Below are 7,124 nucleotides of genomic sequence, written 5' to 3' on the forward strand. Positions count from 1 at the left end.
TAATTGTGCATGCATTTGTTGTTGCACTAGACTTAAGTTGCTCAATTTTAGTAGATAGTTCAACATTGAGATTAGCAAAGTTCTCATATTGTTCAAGCAAAGTTTTGTATGCTTCTTGTGAACTATCTAGCTTCCCTTTTAGTTTTTCGAGCTTCTTTTGTTGACTAGTGCAAACTTTAGTATAATTAAGATTTTGTTGCATAATTTCATCATAAGAAGGCATTTCATCATCACTATCACTCTCACTAGAGGATGAGAGTAATGCAATCAATGTAAATGCGGAAGCTAAAGAGCAAGGTAGAGATATGCAAACTCCTGTCGATGACTCTGGTATTTTTACCGAGGTATCGAGAAGCGTGCAAGCTTCTCCCTAGTCCTTGTTGGAGCCCCTCGCAAGGAATCCCTTGCAAGGGCCAAGCTCCCAGTCGGGTAACTCCATAGATAGCCTCGGGCCTTCCCCATGCGCAAGTGGGTCTCCGACGTGCCTTTCGGCAAGCCTCTCCTAGATGCTCCCCGTCGTCTTCACTATCAAGCTTCCGGCCAAAATGCCACGGGCCTTGTTCCCTTTGGTACACGGTGGTGGCCACACCACAAACGCGGTTGGTGTGATCTCATAAGACTACAAGCCCCTCCGATGTATAACCATGGTGCGCACAAGCACCGAGTGGTAAGAGGTATGCAAACCTCACTAAACACTAGGCCTAAACCTAGAGCAAGCGCATGAGCGGTGGTCTAATCAACCTAAGCACTTCGCAAAGCACCTACGCTAATCACCTAATAAAACACTAAGCACTATGCAAGTGGAGATCACTAAAATGGTGTATCAACACCCTTGGTATGTTTCCTCAGCTCCACACTACTCATTTGGATGGTTGGGGGTCTATTTATAAGCCCCACTGAGAAAGTAGCCATTGGGGATGAAATCCTGCTTTTCTGCTACTGGCCGGATGCTGATCACGTCCTGACCGGACGTGTCTAGTCGTCCCGACCATTGAAGCCATGAACAACTGATCGGACGCTGCCAGCGTCCGGTCACCTACCACCGGACACATCCGGTCGTAGTTTCGCTACTCTAGAACCTCTCTGTACTCGATTGGACGCTGCTACCCTGCATCTGATTGGTTTGCCGCCAGTGTCCGGTCACTACTGATGACGCCTGTTTGCCGAGACTCTTCATCGAAGCATCCGGTCCAGCGTTCGGTCACTTCTGCCAGCGTCTGGTCCAGCGTCCGGTCACTTCTGTGAGTTCGTTTCTTCGCGATCTTGCGTACGGCTTGGTTCCTATCTTTGTGCTTGGACTTTGCTTGATATCTTGGGTCTTCTCTTGAGCTTTTAAGGTTTTGATTATGGTGTTGATCATTAGATCATCACTTTGCCTTTGTCCAAGTCACGTCTTGCATCCTATTGGACTATAAAACAAACACTTGCAAATTCATTAGTCCAATTTGGTTGTGTTGGTCATCAAACACCAAAATCCAAAGTAAATGGGCCTAGGGTCCATTTTCCTTACAGTGTCCATGCTTGAGAGTGCTTGGGAGCCCTCTAACTCACTTGAGCTTGATAGTGTTCATCTGATCGAGTGAGTCAGCGATTCTAGTGCGATTGCGTCATGAGATTGCATCGAGTGGCACTAGGTGGTCATCTTGCAAGCCGGTGATGCTTGTTACTCTTGGAGGTTGCCACCTCCTAGATGGCTTGGTGGTGGTCTATGTCCAAGCCCACAAGAAGCTTGTATGGTGCTCCAGAGAAAAGCTTTGTGAGGGGCATTGTGCTCGCCCCATGGGAGCCACGAAGAGCAACTTTAGTACAACGAGACACGAAGAGCGACAAGTGGTCCGACCAGATCAAGTGCTAGAGCTTATGGTAAGCACTCCACATGGGAGAGTCTGACTTGCGGGTCACCACTAGCAAGAGGACCAGCGGCAACCTTGGAGCTTGTCTCAATGGGGACGTAGCGTGTTGGTAAGCACGTGAACCTCAGGAGAAAAATCACTGTATCAACATTGTTCTTCCTGTTGGTTTGCAATCCCCTTACACAAGCTTATAATTACTTTCATATACATTATGCTTGTGTAGTTGCTCTTGTAATTAGTTAGCTTGTGTAGCTCACTAGTTACATTCTTGCTTGTGTAGCATAGAAGTAGCTCCCTTGTGTGGCTAATTTGGTTTGTGTAATCTTGTTAGTCACATTGCTTAGTTTGTATAGCTAAGTATTTGCGCTCTCTAATTTAGCATTGGTTGCCTTGTTATTGAGCATTGCTAGTGAGCTTAGGAGCTTTATGCTTTTGCTTACTAGAATTGTGTAGGAGCTCCCCGGTGTGCAAAATACTAGTGGCATAGGTTTGTGTGACCTTGCTCCTAGAATTGGATAGGTGGGCTCTAGCTAGCGTGGCACCTTTGTTGCCTAATTAGAATCTTTATAAGGTGTTTGTGAACTTCGATAGAGGGGTGTAGTCTTGGCTAGACCGATTGTTTTAATTCCGCATTTATTTTGGTTAGCCGATGCGATTAAATTTAGAAAGGACTATTCACCCCCCCCTCTAGTCCATCATCTTGACCTTTCAATTGGTATCAAAGCTAGGTCTCTCATTTGTGGTCTTCACCGACCCGTGAGGATGGCGACTTATGGGCTAGATGTTGATTGTCCACACATTTTTTATGGCACACACTTTGCACAGTGGAAAAATTAGATGATATGCAATTTTATGTTTATTTGCCCTCAAATATGGTGGATGGTAGATGTAGGCTTTTCTCATATGTTGGATGAAAATAATCTAACTCAAGCACAAGAGAAATGCCTAGATCTCGACATCCAAGCTATTGACATCATGTATAAATCTTTGGATGATAGCATATTTGGAGAGATCATTGACATGAAGACCGCCCATGAGATTTGGAGTTATCTCAATGAGAAGTATGATGATGATGATGATGAGCCCAAGAAGGAGGCACATAAGTGTGTTGAGCAAGACCACGATTTGGTGATTGTGAAAGAGTGCTCCACCTCATGATCAAGTGATGATGATGATGATCATACCACAAGATCACTTGACAAGATTGATGATGATGCTACAAGTGATGCCAATGCTGATGCTACTCCATGCACACTTGATGATGATAATGATGGATCATGCTCGGGCTATGAGAGTGATGTTTCTTCAAGCTCTCTAACTACATCACATTGCTTCATATCACAAGGTGACACTAAGGTATCTAATGCAAATGTGATTGATCTTGATTCATATGAGGAGCTTCTAGATAGATATAGTTGCATAATCAAAGCTTTAGAAAAAGAGATGGCTAAAACCGAGAAATTGAAAAATGAAAACTCTTTTCTAAAGAACACATATGAACAACAAAAGCATCTACTTTATGTTACTACTTGTTCACATGAGGAGCTAAAATTGGCTCATGAGGAACTTAGTGTTGCTCATGATAACTTGGTACGAAACCCTGATTTTCTCACTAAGGAGCTTTCCAATGGAAAAACTAAAACTAGTGAGAGCTCATCACATGGGTCAATTGATCAATAACATATTGTTGCTAACCCTTGTGATGAAGGCAAGAAGCATGCATCCACCTCTTGTGATGATTTATTAGATATGCCATGCTCTTCACATATAGATGCTTGTTCTACTTCTATGTCTTGTGAGACTAACCTTTTGATGGAGAACAATGAGCTAAAAATGAAGTGAAGAATTTGAGCAAAAAGCTAGAGAGGTGCTACAACTAAAAAGTCACCTTTGAGCATTTGATGAAGACTCAAAGAAACTTCGGTGACAAGAGTGGCCTTGGATTCAAGAAGAAGATGACAAAGGGCAAAAGAAAGAGAGAAAGAAAGATGAAGAAGCTACAACAAAGAAAGATCTCTCATACCATGTGCTACCGGTGTCATGAAGTTGGACACCTTGCAAATGGTTGCCCTAACATTGAGAAGCTCAAGAAGATAAAAGAAGAAGAGATGCTCAAGCATGTGAAGTGCTTTAAGTGCCGCACTTGGGGTCATCTTACCTCAATGTGCCCAACCAAGCAATTGGTGAAGCAACTAGAAGAGCCTCAACCAAAGCCTCAAGTTGAGCAAGAGAAGACACCCCAAACTCAAATCAAGATCAACCATGAAGATGGTGGTGATTTGATGATAAAGAAGAAGAAAACTTGAAGGGGTGGAAAAGCAAGAGAAAGAGCAATGCGTTCAAGGATGAATCAAGATGCTAAGCAAATGAGCAAGAACAAAGAAGAGAAAATGAAGAAGATTACTCACATGAGGTGTTATAGTTGTGACATATTGGGTCACCTAGCTTCGGGTTGCCCAAACAAGCTTGAGAAGAAGGCTCAAGCAAACAAGGAGAAGCAAGACAATGAGAAGCACAACATGAGCAAGGAAGAGAAGGCTCAATCAAAGAGAAAGTGCTACTCATGCCGGGAAAGGGGACACATGGCAGATTCATGTCCCCTAGGTAACACTCCTAAGCCTATTTCAATTGATAATGATTCTATGCTTAGGAAGGATGATAATGGTACCTCTATGGTTGCTATTGCAAAACATCCTGCTACTCATACTAAAGCTTTACCTAAGTATGTTGCTCCTAACTTGAGAGGACCCAAACTTGTTTGGGTATCATCAAAAAGTGGATGATTGTTTATAGGTACCATTGGCATTGGAGTCTTGGTTCAAATGGTATTCATCTTGTTGATTATGTAGTTGAGCCAAGTATTGATAAGTGATGATCATTATCCCAATGCCATGACAAATTGAGTGAAGTCCAAGTGCTATCAACAAACAAGTGCTATAATTCAAGTTGTTGGTGATTCATTGGATATATTTGATGGCTTGTAAATATTTGAGTTGAAGCTCGCTAATTGGATGATCATGAGCTAACTAAGGTATATCTCTTGTTGATCATTTCGTTTGGGTGCATATGAGTTGATTGAATAGGATAACTATGCAATGTTGCTTGCTATAAGATGTTTGAATGGATAAAGTGATTGGTAGTCAAGTTTGGATTGATTTGTGTTGGATAAATTCATGAGATGACTTTTAGTGAGTGGTTGAATAGATTTATGTCTTGTGAAAGTATCCAAACAAGTTGGTTTCAAGTTTGATTCACATTTGATGAAGTATAGCTCAAGTGATTGAAATCTGTCCTATATTGAAAATCTAAGTGAGCTATGATATTAGCCATGTTTGAGTAATCAAAACTTATTGGATTGACATAAAAATTTGTATACATGCTCTAGACTTATGGTATAAGATTATGTACAAATTTCATGAGAATTGGATAAGAGATGCTTCAGTTTTGGAGTGGATCTTGTCAGCTATAGTGTAGCAGTTTTTAGCATGTAACAGTGGTGGAAGAATTGAAATCTGGTAGCAATCTAAAAGTCAAATGAAGCTCAAATTTTTACATCTGCTAGATAACTTAGTGAAGCACATCTCCACCAAATTTTGTGGTATTTGGATTTGTACTTTGGGAGATATGTATTTTTCTTTAAAGAGTACAGAATCTATCAGAAAAGTGACAATTATTGGATTTATTTGAAGTCACTTTGATTGAAAGGTCCTTAAGTTGAAACATGTTTATAAGTAATTGAGGCACCTAAGTTTGGTTCTGAGATGATCTAGAAGTATGACAAGCTATGAGTACAAGGCCATTTGATTGTAGAGTGTACTTGGCACACATTTGGTACTCAAATTAGAAGATCAAGATCAAACTCAAGATAAAGATGAAGTTTAAGTTCTAGTGACTATTGGAAATCATTTGGTAGAAAGAAAAAGACTTAAACAAGTAGAAATAAAAGGACTTAAAGAAGGAATCAAGATTAGTCATTAAGTTAAGTTCATCACTTGGATCAATCAATCAAGTCATTTCAAGTGAGTATCAAGGATGGTTCTTTGGAGAGAGGTCACTTCTCCCTAGTGTAGGGGCTTGCCGCCTATATGTAGATAAACCAAGTGTGGTGCTTGGAAGGCTAACATGGAAGTGGTGATCTGAGGAACATTTGAGATGTTTAGTTGAAACAATCAAAAGGGTTGATCAAGAAAAGCAAGCAACACCCAAAAGAGAGCTAGTCATGGCAATTCAAGTGGTATTCCAAATAGTTCTCTCATTCAAGCATTAATCAAAAGATGAAGCAAGCTAACCAAAACAAGATAGTGCACTTGATCATATTAGTGGCTCCCAAATCATATGGGTGAAGTATGAATTTCATTATTCATGATTGGTCTTCACCAAGCTTATAATTGGACTTTACATTGCTATTAGAGTAATGAATTGGAATCTATGTGACTATCCTCTACTACAACATAGCAAAGGTATCATTGTAATGTGCATGATCATTCATCCCTTACTAGTATGCGATTAGTGCATATAGTATATGCTTCATAGGATCATGCATAATAAATGAAATGTTTAAATTCATAGTCTACCACCATTGCTTGAATGATTAGTTGATCTAGTGGTTAGTATATAAATTTGTTCATGAGCTAGTAAACCCAAGTACTTGATTTAATTTGGATTGCTAAACAAGTGACACGTATAACATTGGCAAGATAACCCTTGTAAGAGGTGTGAAGAAGCTTGTCATTAGTTCAAACCGGACTTGAAAGCTTAGGCAGATCAATTTAGTCAAGTCAAAATTAGAAGCTCATGATAGTGATAAGAGTACAAGCACAAGACAACAATGCAAATGGATATCTAGTTTGTTTGTTTCAAGTGGTATCTAGACTCAAGTATTTCATTAATAATTCACAAGTGATGTCTAGACCAACTCACAAGTGATATCCTATAAGTGGTACTCATGAAGGTAGTAAATGTTCAAGAAATGGTCAAAATTGATAAATCCAACAAGTGATTCCATGATAGCAAATTCTTTCAAAGTGGTATCACATCTACATGTGGTATCAATCATGTAAGACGATGGTTCCACAAGTGATCCTCAACTTTAAGTGATCATCAAATAAAGAATGCATCTCTCACCTACAAGAGCTCAAGTTTATCAAATGGATGACACATGCTATGACATAGGGGGAGGTGTCCCACAAATTGATATCAAGGTCGAAGATTCTATGTGTGGTATCTCACGGGCTACAAGTAGTGTCATTCCAACAATCAAGTGATGTCCAT

This window comes from Miscanthus floridulus, chromosome 8, assembly GCF_019320115.1.
Source record: "Miscanthus floridulus cultivar M001 chromosome 8, ASM1932011v1, whole genome shotgun sequence".
NCBI lineage: Eukaryota > Viridiplantae > Streptophyta > Magnoliopsida > Poales > Poaceae > Miscanthus > Miscanthus floridulus.